This window comes from Hirundo rustica, chromosome W, assembly GCF_015227805.2.
Source record: "Hirundo rustica isolate bHirRus1 chromosome W, bHirRus1.pri.v3, whole genome shotgun sequence".
Lineage (NCBI taxonomy): Eukaryota > Metazoa > Chordata > Aves > Passeriformes > Hirundinidae > Hirundo > Hirundo rustica.
Window position 1 is genome coordinate 4,532,719 of NC_053487.1, and position 14,635 is coordinate 4,547,353.

Sequence of the window (14,635 nt, forward strand, 5' to 3'; positions counted from 1 at the left end):
ACTGTAGGTAACAATTAGGCCTTGAAATACCCTTTAAGGATCTGTTAAGATTAAGATTCATATTGTAGTGTGTGTAATCTGCACAATGTGGAAAGCTGATATAACTGTGCAAAATACTTGCCTCTGTGCTGTCAGTGTGATGTGCTTTCTGCATGGTTATATGCTAGTGATTTTTATCAGAATCTCTAAAAATGAGTTACATGATAAGACCCGTTAAAGGCTGCATAAATGTTAATTCACACATAAAGACAATTGTAGAAGTTGATGACAATTGCTATATTTGTGTTAATTCCCACTCAGTGTATTACATTTTATGCCTAATTTTTGTTCACAGCATGGTCTTAGAGATGTTTAAGTTAGTGGATGTAATGCAGGGTATCTATAATGTATGGGCACATGTTGGTGGCCCTTTGTGATATAATTAAATGCACAAGGGTGCAAGTTTAAAGCTAAAGAGTGAAAGCTGGTTTGGATCCTCTTCATTTCATTTGTTTAGCTTTTCTGTTGTTTTTTTTTTTCTTTTTTTCTCTACTTACATGTATTCCTGTGAATAAATCTTTGTTAAGGTAATCCTTTACTTTTCCTTCAATGTGTATTTTCTTATGTACTGTGAATGTGAAATCCTAACTGGTAAACTTGATCTTGTGTTTATCTGAAAATGGCAAGTCTCTATTTAGATTGCCTAAGGAGTATCCCATGATGTTAAAGGAAAATGGAGAGACTTAACTGTGCTGGTCAGAGGTGAAACCGCACCTTTCCATTTTTCAAGTGCTACATAATTAACCTGCAAAACAAAACTAAGCCATAATAGCCTTTTTATAGCTTTCTTTTCTCAAATTTGCATTGCAAAATTGGTTATTGGATAACAGTTTGGGGTTTAGTTTCTTTTTGGTGTTTTGTGGTTTGTTTGTGGGGTTTTTTTTGTTTGTTTGTTTGCAGTTGTGTGGTATTTTTTAAAAACTTGCTGCTCTTTGCATGGTTCTGTTTTTTGAGTGCTAAATGATTTAGCCATTGCACTGAAGTTTGAGCTGTATGACTGTGAACTTATAAATGCTGTTATGCTGCTTAAGAGTAGAGTTTGGGGGGGGGGGGGGGGGGGGGGGTGTTTACATGCACATTTTAAATGTGTCCTGCTCTCCACCCCATCATTTTTTGGTTTTTGTGGCTTTGCAAATATGAATGGATTATGCCTGAAGAATAGTTTGAACATGTACTCTATGAAGTACCTTCACTAATGCTAGTACATAGCATTTATTCAATTTGGTCTAATTTGCATGTGATAACTTCCTTTCAAATTACATTGCTTTGGTAGCAAATACAAAATGCTTTCTTAACTAATAGCACTGAAGAAAATTCGTAAGAGTTTAGTCACTAAAAACACTTTGAAATCAATTTTGGAAATAAAAAAAACCTGGTAGGATATTATTTTAGACACAAATTGACTATAGTTTTGAGTGCATTTGAACATTAGGGAAGAATTCAGAGAAATTACATTAAAACAAATTGTAGAATAGAAAGCCTACCTAAATAGTACTGTACCATTACAACTAGAATCTGGGTTTAACTAAACTGTTTAAATTTCAGAAAGCCCCTTTAACAACATAAACCCACTTAACCTCACATTACCTTAGGATATTGCTTTTGTACATAGTATTTTAATAGGTATTTGTACAGATATGAACTGATCTGGTATAAAAGCAAAGAAAATAATTAAGGCAGAAATAAACAGTACTGACAAAATAGTCTGTTGTATCAGTAAGTTCCCTTGTGGTATATTTTAAAGCAAATAAACTATATTCCTAATGCATAATATAGTGCAGAGATTTGCAGAAGCCATTTAGGGTCTAATCTGAGGCAAGAAAAGTTCTGAATCAGCATTAACAGTTATAATTCAATTATTGCATCATGGGATAAATAAAAAGCATTTCAATTCTTGTAGTGTAGGCTTGACAGTTCTTGAATGTTGACTGAATGTTTATATTGGTAGAATTGTGAGTTTGTTACATTCCGGTGTTTCTGCCTCTTGGCATGCTAAAAGTACAGCTTCATTTGCTCCTTACACACTGAATAAAGTGCTGTTTGTCTGCTAAGCTACAAAAATAGCCACTGCTAAGTAATGGTGTAGATTTTCTACTTGAATAGTTTTGTTGTAGGAGCCTCAGGAGGTCAGTGTTTACTGTTTTTTATGTCTTTTTCCTGTTTTAAGTTTACCTTTTTGAAGGATTCAGAGTGAAGAAAAGCTGCTGATCAACCTAAGTTGGTAACAGAAAGGGTATTTAAAATCCTTATAAAATGCATCTTTTTAGCAGTTCTAAATTGCTGTGAAATTATACCTTCAATACTAAATTTTTTTTCTTTATACATTCAGGAAACAACTCTTCATTTGGGAAAAACTGATTAGAATAGTGCATTATTCTAAGCAGGGCAAGAAAATATAATCAATTTTATAACTTTTTTCCAAAGTTTGATTATTTTCTAATTTGATGAATATGTATATATTTAAATTGTAATGAGATAATTCTTATGCTTTTGTTTATTGCTTCTTAAAGCTTGTACTCAAAAGATCAATTTTGGAAGAATGACTTTAAAATTTACAATAATTATAATTTTTAAAAGTTATGAAGCAGCATAGGTTTTGTAACTAGAATTAATGATACACTGTGGATTTGGTAAGGGTTTTTTTAGGACTTTTATGTAAGCATCAATTTTAATTACTTATACTGCATATATTGTATAATAATAAAATGTATATCTTAAAGCTTCAAGTAGTTTTACTCAAGTGAAACTCATTGATACCTAGAAATATTCGAATACTAGCTTTATCTCAGGTGAATACTCTTGTACCCCTTTTGTTCAGAACACATGCTTATAAAAATGTCTTAATTATATCAGTTTATGCATTTCATATTATGGAGCTCCTCTGTCTTAAACTTACTCTAAATTAACCTTCTACTGTTGGACAATAATGACTTTTGCTTCACCTATTGTATTCATATTGAATGTATTAACAGATAAAAGTGCAAAAATATCCTTCCCTTGAGGAGAATGCATCCGTATTCAAACAACTGAAATATTTATTGAAAAATGCTTTAAATTTAACATTGTGTTAGAAATCTTTTCTTTCAGATTTTGTCAAGGAAAGAAGTTGCAAATTAACACGAATTGCTTTGCTGCTCTCTCTTTTATGAGCATAAATGCATAAAGCTTCTACATAGGGTCTAAAGAGTAATTTTTTATCTTAGATAAAGGTTAAGCTCTACAGTGAAATGACTGCTGTAAATTGCAAAACATCCTGCAGTTACTTCAGGTAGATGCTGATGTGGTTTGCATACCTATTTGTGATATATTACGTATTTCCAGTAACCTCGAGTAAGTAAAGCTTGATCAGTAGCTGTGTATTTCACTCACCTATGCATTCACCAGAATGACTTGCACCATCAGTCTACTTTTTTTTGTCTGATACTGTTGCTTGCTCTTTGCGCGTAATGGTTGGAGCAAGCCAGTTTTGGATAATTAGTTTAAATGGAAAACTCTGAGGTGAGTTCTCTTGTTGTTTGCCTTGTAGAGTATATTCTCCTAAAATAATAAGGATACTTACTTGAATGTATTTGTGAGGGCAGTTAAAATGTCTCTATAAAAGGTGAATCCCTGTCTGGTGTTAAACTATACTTTTAAAGTAAGTCAAGTCCGCATCTCAAAGAATTCAGTGCTTATAGTATATCACTTGTCTATAACCTGGTTCTATTGTGCTACTTTCACCTAAGGTATCTAATCCCTTACTGTACTTTGGGTGAACAACAAAACTGAGAAGACCTAGGTGGTCTTTGTGGGAAAGCGATTAGAAAAAAAAGGTGGGTATAAGCAGGTTTCTTTGGCTGTTGAAATATTGAGTGCAATACTTTCTTTTTTTCACGGGAAGAAATAGGTAGCTATGTATGGCTGACTTACTAATACTGAGCACTTCTAAAATTTTCAATTGGATGCAGTATAGAAAATAATTTAAAATTAAAGATGACTGATCTTTCTGCTGACAACTTAGGTTGTATGAGTATTGCTTGAAATCTTTAAAACTGATGTTTCTGTGTCTGCCACAATGTTGGAATGTATCCTTCAAACATATCCTCCCGCAACCTTTCAAATTGTACTAAATTGAGTGATATTTCTTGAAGTCTGGCTATTTGCTAACAGAACTTCATTTTAAATAGAATATCGTTTTAATTTTTGATAAGCTGCTGAATTTTAGAGATTTTGGGGCCACCAAATATTTTGAATCATGCAGAGAATATATATTGTACTATAGTAATTTTGTATCTACATTTGTATGATGTGACATAATAGATGTGGATGCCAATCACTGCTTGACTATGTTAATAAAGTTGTTAAAATATATATGTTGCATTCCAGTTTTTAATGAAAGATGAAAATGTCATGTTCAGCTTGTGTTTTGTCTGACTCAGTAGGGTACTCTTCTTGTTCACACATGTAAGTTCCGGAGTTTCTTGAATAAGGAAGATTTTAATTTTTTTTTGTGAATGAAAATGATCTTTAGGTAAGTTGAGGTCAATTTAGATGTTTTATGCTGCTTGGGGGCTGATAAATGTAGACATAGGAGGTTTACCTGAACTCAAATTATTGTTCATGGGCTGATACTGGTAACTGCTCTACTACTGAGAAATGTTACATTGCCTATATTTTTGCTTGAAACAGCTGAGGCTAGCTAGCTAAATCTGACAAAATGAGGATGTTGTCCCAAATATTGATTCTACCCAGTGTGCAAGAAGCCAATCCTCACACAGTCAAGGTATTTGTTTAATTCATGTCTGCACAGAGATGGGTGCTGGGTGATGAATCCACAAAGCTGGCACACCTTCAGTATGCTAGTTACCTGCTTCCATAAACTTCAAACATTGAAAGATCATAACCTCCAGTATATGCAACAATCTAAAACTACATTCATTGGCAAAATATTTTTTCACTTTCACTTAAAGGCACAGTACCCATTTATTTTATCACACATGCTCTATAGGGAAAGAGCTTATGTGAGTAAGGGGCTTCTATAGATGTGAATTTTGCTGTGCTGGTAATCTGACTAAAGTTAGCACAAAAGTTCAAGCCAAAGGCTTGTTTGGTCTTATCAATAGTTTGTTCCTGCATTATCCCCTTGTTTGTTAAATTTATGGTGCCATCTTCCTCTGCTGCTCTCTTATTCAGTAGATGTATAGTGTTATATTGTTCTCATTTCTCAATGGAGCCTTGTGGTGTCATTCTCATTATTTGTGTTTGTCAATAATTAAGTAAAAATTGGAATAAGCTAAACTAAATGAAAATTGTTCAAGACCTTAAACCAAATTTTGCAATGGTCTTAGTCTAATTTTATCTAGCTTTTATGGGGTGATAATGCAAACTGTTTAAAGGTCTGTTCTTAAACTTATTTAACTTCCTGATACAGGAGTCTCTAAAAGGAAAGTATGAAACTAACAGTAGTAGCTCCCTGTACAAAATTTACCCATGTCAATTTGATTGTTTTATGTTTGCTTCCAATATTTACAGTTGGTCAATAACATAGTCTAGATAACTACATGTCTAGCACAGGGACCTTCTGTATTGTAACAAATTCAATAAAATACATTATCATGATATATCTACTAAGTAAATTCATAATGTATAGTAGAAATTAATTGCTGCATATTTGGCTGAAAGTCTGCTTAAATAAGGACTTTGATTTTTGCCTTCAGAAAGAGAAGACCATGGAATAGCTGTTGACAGCACAGTAGGTGTGTAGAGACTGAATTAATTAGAAAAGAGATCAGTTCCTGTTGGCTATAAGACACAAGTAAACCAATGACTGGTAAGGCAGGGTGTAGTTTTGGTTTTGTCTTCATTCAAATAGCCCTCCTCATGCCCATTCTGTCATGGGGTACTTATTTTAGAGCATGCTGCTGTCAAGGGGGAACTTGAACAAAACATCTGACTATTGACAGTTTTTTCTGGCTTGGCATTAGCAACTTAGCAAACTTTGCATAAACTGAAACTTTGAGAGAACGTTCCTAGAAAGAAAGGGACTCCTAAAGTTACCATGGAGCTACAGGAAATGGTGTACTAAAGGTATAGCCAGTTACCAGTGATTGTTATACCAATTAAGAATGATATTGTTCATCTTTCATGAATGCATATTTGGTAAAGATAGCTGAAATTTCATAATGTAGAATGAGTCATGCTGACATATCAGTAATACTGATCTGGCTGTCTTAAGTTTACCCTAATATTTTTTTGCCTGATGAACTTGTATAGTTTGGTAAACTTTTGAACTCCATTTTTCCTAACCATTTGACTTTCATGGAAGTTTTTAAGTAACATAAATTTGACATAAGTTGTGGATTCATCAGATCCTTCAGGATGACTTTAATGCTCTGCTAATATGCCTTACCTAATATCTTGCAGCACAAAGGGCAAAGGACATCAGTGTTAAGATGGGAGGTAGGGGAGATTCTCAAACCAGAACTGATAGAATTTCCCTTGAGGAGGAACCCAACATAGAATATGAGCTTCTTACTTTTTTTTTAATCTTGGATAAAGCTTTGTGCTGACAAAACCATAAATAGAAGTTTGATAAAGCACTTAACCACTGGTGTGCCTAGGACTGTGAGCTGCAGCCCCTTACATCATTACTTTAGATCTGGACCTCTATTTTTAGTCAATAATGAAAAACTACTGCTGTCTTGAACAATGAATTATCTTCTTAAGGTAGAATAAGGAACTCTTTGGGATCCCAGAAAGAGACCAGTAGTGCTGACTCTTATGAAGAATATCTAAAGATAATCTTACTGAAAAGCAGCAGTTCAGGTACAGACTGGCCACAGACAGAAATTCAGTGGATCTGTATTCCAGCAATCAATATGATCCAAATTGGCTAATAATCTACGTGAAGCAAAAGAAGAGTCTGGAAAACTGAACTATCGTTGAAGCAGATAAAGGTTTGAAGCAAACAGTTTCTTCAGACTCTGACTTTAGATGAAATGTATAGTTTTTAGGAGTCTGTCACTGAAACGGTAAAATACTGTAAGAGTAGGTACTGGAGAGGGTAAGCTACATTTTGTTAATAAAGTGCCTATTAGTCATCAAATGCCTTGAAAGATCATATTGTGGCTGAAAGTCAGGAATAAAACTCTAACACTCTAATTTCAGTATTAGAAAGCGGCATAACTTTTTTTTGGCACCAGACATGGAGGGGATATTTCCTCCTATCACACATACCACAGCTAACAGACTAGTTTATATCTATGTAACTAATGCATATTCATGACATTTTCTGAAACTCATACATATATGCTAAACATTCTCACAAATTTATTTGCATATTTAAATCACTTCTCAGAGCATATTTACATTAGAGTAGGAAGTCTTTTGAGGGTCTCTGTTGGTCATTTGGGGAACATCCCATTCCTCAAATTATCCTTTTTCAGTCACAGGCCTACAAAAATGTTTCTTCTCTTTGAATGCATCCCAGCAATTTGGTCTGGCCAAGATATACCTTCTTATCAGCATTGCTCAGGCCCACAGTCTTTAGGGCTAAGATAACCACTTGCACATATTAATACAGAACTAAGCACTGTCAGTTAAACCTAAAGGAATTCACAAGACTTAATGTGAGAAATTAAGCTATGATTTGTGTTATATAAAAAATATATTGATAAGATTGTACTGTGGGAAAATGAATTTTGAGAAACTGACAGATAAGGCTAGAGAGAAAACAACTGGACAGGATATAGTAAACAATAGGTGGAAAATTGAACAAACATGTAAACTGTTTATGCAAGCAAAATTGCATGGAAATCTAAAAATCAGCAAAAATAAAAGAAGAACCCTGCCTTCCCCCAGCGACCACCAGAAACAATGAAAAATAGAAACCAGACATCACCACAAAGAATGGAAACTAAACATCACAATAAAGACTAGAAACTGGGAGGGGATTACTAACATGAACATGTATAAATACCTGCAAAATTAACATTTGATGTACGTGTTGGTGGAGAGCAGACTCCCCACATACCCCAGTGCTGGCTTGCCAGCTTTTTGCCAAACACAAAATTAATAAATTTCTTAATTTAAAAATGGAATAAATGAGTACATCTCCTCATTTATAACAATCTGGTGACCCCAACGTGATACTCTGCTTCCCTGAGGGGAAAAGGCTGATTCCAGGGGGGCACCCCCCAACGTGGCTCTGGGAGCAGTCTGAACCCACCAGGAAACCAAAGAATAAAAACTACAAAAATCGGGCAAGGAATTTGAGCTCCCTGGTAATACTGCAGTAAAATAAAATCACCCAAGAAGACCAGACTGTAAGTATCGCTTGGTTGGGTGGGGTACGATTGGTGTGTGTGTGACATGTGACCTAGTCATGAAGTGAGAGCGGAGTCCTTCTAACCTCAGTTCTGATTTCCCGTGAGGGGATCAGCAGGTGAAGGGACAAAGCGAGTGAAGGGATTTCTAATAAAGATCAGTGGGTTGGAGACATTGACTGAAGGGATCTCTAAAGATCGGGGACCAGAGGCACTAAGTGAGGGGATTTTTATTATTGAAATGGGGGCCCGGAGGCATCAGAGGGAGCACCAATCGGGGTAAAATGGGTCAATGTTCAGGCAAGGAGTACCAAAGGGCCAGGATGGGGCCAAGGTACAGGAAAGAAAGGGAACACTTAACTAAATATACTTAAGGACAGTCCTCTGGGTTTAATGTTGAAATTTTGGGATGAATGGGAATCTAGAAAAGGGAAAAGTAAGGAGAAAATTATACAGAACTGTATGGTAAAATGGACTAAGGAAATGATATGACCTGGTAATTTGTTTTGGCCAATGTAGGGGTCATTTGAGGGTTGGATTTGTCAAGCTTTAAGCATATATGTAAATAAGAAGGAAACTTAATCAAGAAAAGAGTGATTATGCTGCCCTGTGGCATGGGTCTTGGCCTTCTCCATTATTCACTTTAAAGACTAAGGAGGAGGAAAAAAAAAAAAAAAAAGGCATCTGCTGGGACCCCCGGGAGATGTGAAATGGCCAAATGTGGCCCCTAACTGGGACCACAGTAATGACCAGGATAGGCAGAGCATGGTGGATCTCAGGAACATGATCATTCAAGAGATCCAGGAAGCAGTCCCTAGAGGATAGAACATCAGCAAGGCCTTTAGGGAACACCAGGGAAAAGATGAGTCCCCGACCGACTGGTTAAAAAGACTGAAAAAAAATATATACAAATGTACTCAGGGTTGGACCCTGACACAGCAGTCGGGGAGGCATTAATAAAAACACAGTTTGTGGCAAAATGATGGGAAGATATAAAAAAAAATTGAAAAATTAAAGGATTAGCAGGAGAGGGGATTACAGGAATTGTTGAAAGAGGCACAGAAGGTTTATGTATGGCGGGATGAAGAAAAGGCAATCACAAAAGCTAAGGTTTTTGTGGCAGCAGTGAGGGAAGCTCAGAAGGGGGATATGTCCCCAGGAAATTAAAAAAAACACCCTATTAAAACAACAAATGGGAGCTTAAAGAAACCTGAAAATCCCCCTTCATTAATCTGCTTCTACTTCGGGAAGAAAGGCCACTTTAAAAAAGACTGCAAAAAGCAGGAGATGGATGAAAAATTGTTTGAAGAACAGCAATAGGGGGGTCATGGGCTCTATATCTTGGGGATAATAGCATCAAAAGAGCCCTTGATAAAATTAAAAGTAGGTCCCCAAGAAAAAGAAATTATATTTTTAGTTGACACAGGGGCAGAAAGGTCAACAGTTCAAAAATTACCAAGGGGATGTAAACCGCTCAAGTAATTAGAACAAAGAGGGAAGTATGACAGCTGTTGGGGTTATTAAGATACTGTAAACAATGGATAAATGATATAGTTAAAGGGTAAAAATTTTATATGAAAAGTTAACAGCAAAAATGGTAAAATGGAACCAAGAAGATAAAGAAAACTGGAAACACTTAAAGAGTGCCCTAATTTAAGCCCCAGTGTTCAGCCTCCCAAATTTAGAAAAATCTTAGTTATTTGTAAATTTTACTAAACAAACAGCTTATGGGGCACTTATCCAAGACTGGGGAGGGGACAGGAAACAGGTGAGGTATTATTTTAAATTGTTGGATCCTGTTAGCAGAGGATGGCCAATATGTTTACAAGCTATTGTAGCTACAGCACTATTAGCGGAAGAAGTAAAAAAAAAAAAAAACCAAAAAAATTACCTTAGGAGTACCCTTGATAGTGTACATACCTCATACTGTTTGGGGCATTTTACATCAAAAAGCAGAAAAATGGCTTACTAATAGCCGGATTTTAAAATAGGAAGCTATCTTGATATACTCCCCCCAATTGGACTTTAAGGTTATTCCTGCCCAGAATCCTGCTCAATTTTTATATGGGAAACCAAGTGAGGAGCTGATTCATGATTGTGTGGAGTTAATTAAATTACAAACTAAAATAAGACCTGATTTAAATAAAATGGAATCATCTGAAGGGGAAAAATATTTCATTGATGGTTCATCGAGAGTGTCAGAAGGTAAGCAAAGATCAGGGTATACAGTTGTTGATGGGAAAAATATGCTTGTAATAGTAAAAAAAAAAAAAAAAAAAAGAGAAGATTAAGTTCCAGCTGGTCAGTTCAGGCTTATAAGCTATTGTCTTGGTTTTGAAAGACAGTTGTCTGCCAAGGAAAGCTTGTATCCTTCAGTCCCAGTTTTTATCTAGCTAAGAGCAGTTGACTCCTCCCCCACTGGGTGGAGCATCTCACAAGGGGATGATGGAATGTGTCATGTCATTGGTGGGCCCTAATGGCCCATTATCAGAAGATGTCCCCCTGGAGGATGGAGGGGTAGTAAAAGAGATAAGAAACATTGCCCCACCTGGTTTTAATGGCTGGGCCATTATCAGAAGGCATTGGCCCCCCTCCCCCCTGGAGTAAGAAGGATAAAACATCTCCCAAAAAACAGTTTTCAACAGATGAAATAGAATACACATTTTTAGGTTACATAATCCAAGACAATTATATGCTTTGTACTGGGCTTTTGAACCCCTAAAAGACAAAGTGAGGACTATTTATATTGATTCAAAATATGTTTTGTAGATTTTACATACCTTTGGGAAGATTAAAAAAAAAAAAAAAAAGGGTTTGATTAACACCCAAGGGAAAGGGTTGATTTATCAGGAATTGGTACGCGAAGTGCTTGACACACTAAATGGACCAAAAGAGATAACTGCAGTACATGTAAAAGGCCATCAGAGGGGAACAAGGTATTTAGCAAGGAGAAACAACACAGCTGATTGGGCTGCAAAGAAAGCAGCTTTTAAATTAAAAAAAAAAAAAAAAAAAAAAAAAAAGAAGAAAAACCAAAGGAAAAAAACCCCCACATTTCAGCTAAATACCATAACAGGTTTGGGAAAAGCTGCCAAAAGTTTATAGCTCTCAGGAGAAGGAAGCTATAAAAAAAAAATAAAGACTATAAAAAAAAAAAAAAACAGGGGAAAATGGGTATTCTTAGACAGAAGAGAAATTTTGCCCAAGGCCTGTGCGCAAAGAATTTTAAACCAATTACATCAACACACTCATTGGGAAACAAGGCCCTTGTGTGGGTTTTTTTTAAAAGTATTATAGGTGTATTGGAATTTTTTAAATAGCCAAACAAAATAACACAAAGTGTTTTACCTGTTAAAAGGTTAACAAAAAGGTAATGAGACAAACCCTGACAGGGGTAGAAAAAAATAGCATACTGGCCCTTTGAAAGGGTTCGAGTGGATTATACTGAGCTTCCAAAAGTTGGTAGATAGGAGTATTTTTTTAGTGTTAGTAGACAAACTAACTCACTGGGTAAAAGCTTGCCTGGCTGCAAGGCCCACTGCCAGATTTGCAGTCAAAATATTATTGGAACAAATTCTTTTTTGATTTGAAGTTATTTGGGTCATTGATTTTGATCAGGGCCCCCATTTTACCTCTAGTGTTATTAAGGGGGTAGCACAAGCCATGGGTATTTCCTGGGAATATTATACTTCTTGGCACCCTCAAAGTTCTGCTGGGAGGGTGGAAAGGATGAACCAAACTATAAAGCAACAATTAACCAAATTAATGATTGAGACTAAGATGTCATGGGTAAAATGTTTACCTCTAGCCTTGCTTAACATAAGAACACTTCCCAATGCAGATATGGGGCTTTAAGCATATGAAATGCTTTACGAAATGCCATATTCCCAGGAAATACCCTAAACATCAATAATGATTGAAGATATGACTATTTGAAAATATATCCAAACAATTCGATAGCATGTGACCAAATTAAAGAAAAAAGGAATGCTAGCCCAAATGGGACCACTGGGGTTTAAAATTCATAATATACAACCAGGAGACTGAGTATTAATTAAAAGCTGGAAAGAAGACACTTTAACCCCAAAATGGGAAGGTCTGTATTTAACTCTTAACAGAGACATCAGTAAGAACTGCAAAGAAAGGGTGAACTCACACATCAACAGTCAAAGAACCAGTAGAACCACCAACGTGGCAGTGGAAAATCACCTCACAGCCCGGGTATCTACAAATAACCTTGGAAAGGAAGGGCAAGTGAATGTCCAGGAGACATTGTAAAAAGAATCACCTAAGACCAAGAGAAGTAGAATGTACCACCCTGAATTGTGACTGTAACCCCTGTGGCTTAGGTACATAGAATGTAAAGAGTTGTGGTATGCCCACTTATTGGGAGCCAGGATTCCAAGAGGCCTTTGTTTAAGTTGTGAAAGTTAGATCCAGAAGAAAACAGATCTAGCACTGAAAATATTAGTGACAACAGGTTGAGTACTCCAGGATAATAAAAAACAGTGGAAGCTATGGGTGAACAGGACTAAAAACTATTTGCAGGCAAAAACAGATCTTAAAGGAGTGGACTGTGATCTCGACAACTGGATGCCGGAAACCTACCAGGTAAAGGCAAAGAACTGGGAGAGAGTCAAGAGTTAGTGGGTAAGGAAAAACAAGAAGCAACAGTAGGGGGCAAGACCAGATTAACCCCTGCCCTTGCCATGAAGAAGATGCAGACCCCAACTGTTGGTGGCAACCCAATAGGTTGGTGGAACAGAAGGGTACATTATACTGGACCCCTACTCATAATTATCACCTTAAGCCTAAATCTGGCCTGGGCAGGGTCATGCACCCAGTGTTATCAAACCGTCCAATATGGATGAGGATTTATATCCTCCATAGTAGCACACACTCATGTGAATGCAAAATACTATGACCAGGAGAAGTTGCAAAAATGTACTGAGAGTAGACAAAAATTTTAGATAAGTCAAAACAAAGAAAAAGGAAGATCAATTAGCAGCTATGTATGTCCCAGGGGAGAGGAATATATGTTTCACCAAATCAGGCATGTAAGGATATACTGATAATAGGGGAGTGCAGGATCAGTATAAAGAAAGTTTAGTTCAAAAGGCAATAAAAACTATAAAGAAAACAACACAGTCTGAAAAACTGGGTTCTGATTTATATGAGAACCTAAAAAAGAAGGTGTCCAAATTAAATTTGCCCACCTTGAGTCAAAATTTATTTTTAGACTTGATGCAGCGAATAACAGCTGAATTAAATGTTTTTAATTGCTAGATTTAAAGAAGTTCTCATATGACAGAACAGTAACCATAGAGAGGTGAAGGGCTAGAGGTTAAGCAAATTTTAAAATGGAATTGAAGTAAAATTACCAAACCAGAAGACCATCCTGAAGGATGGGTACTAACAGATTCAGTGATAAGGAACAAGTGTTTGTCCCAAAATGAAAAGAATACATTTAAAACCAAAGTAGGAGAGACTCCCTGTAAGAGGGTATATACCACAAACTCTACAGATAATTGATAGTGGCTAGAGGCACCTAATAAATATTGGAGTCTGGCTAATAACAATAATTGTAGAGTAAAGGAATCAGGGTTATTTTGGTGCAATAGGAGCAAGAGAAATCCTTTCCAGGGAGCAGAAAATCTAAAAAAAATTTGGGAAAACTTCCCAAGCACCACAATAGACTGGGACACTCCAGAAGGTATGTTCTGGATTTGTAAGAAACAGGTCTATAATAAGTTACCTAAGGACTGGAGAGGCACCTGTAGAATTGGGATAATACAACCAGGGTTCTTTTTGTTACCAAAAACACAAGACAGGATATTGGGAAAACCACTATATGAGCAAATACACCAAAAATGGAAACGAGATCTAACAGGAAGAACTCAAACTTGGAGAGATGAAAAATGGCCACAAAAAAGTATTATTGAATACTACGAGCCTGCTACCTGGGCTCAGGATGGAAGCTGGGAATACCAAACCCCTATATATATGCTGAACCATACTATTAAATTACAAGCAGTTGTAAAATAATCACTACTAAAACAGCAAGAGCCCTAGAGCTACTAGCAAAGCAATTATCCCAAACCAGGGGGGCGGTGTATCAGAACAGGCTGGCCCTAAATTATTTATTGACTGAAGAGAAAGGAATATGTAAAAACTTGAATGCATCAGAATTTAGTTTGGAAATTGATGACAATGGAGAGAGATTGTTTCCAAAATTGTTGAAGATATTAAATAAATTGCACACGTGCCCATCCAGACCTGGAATTCAATCCAAG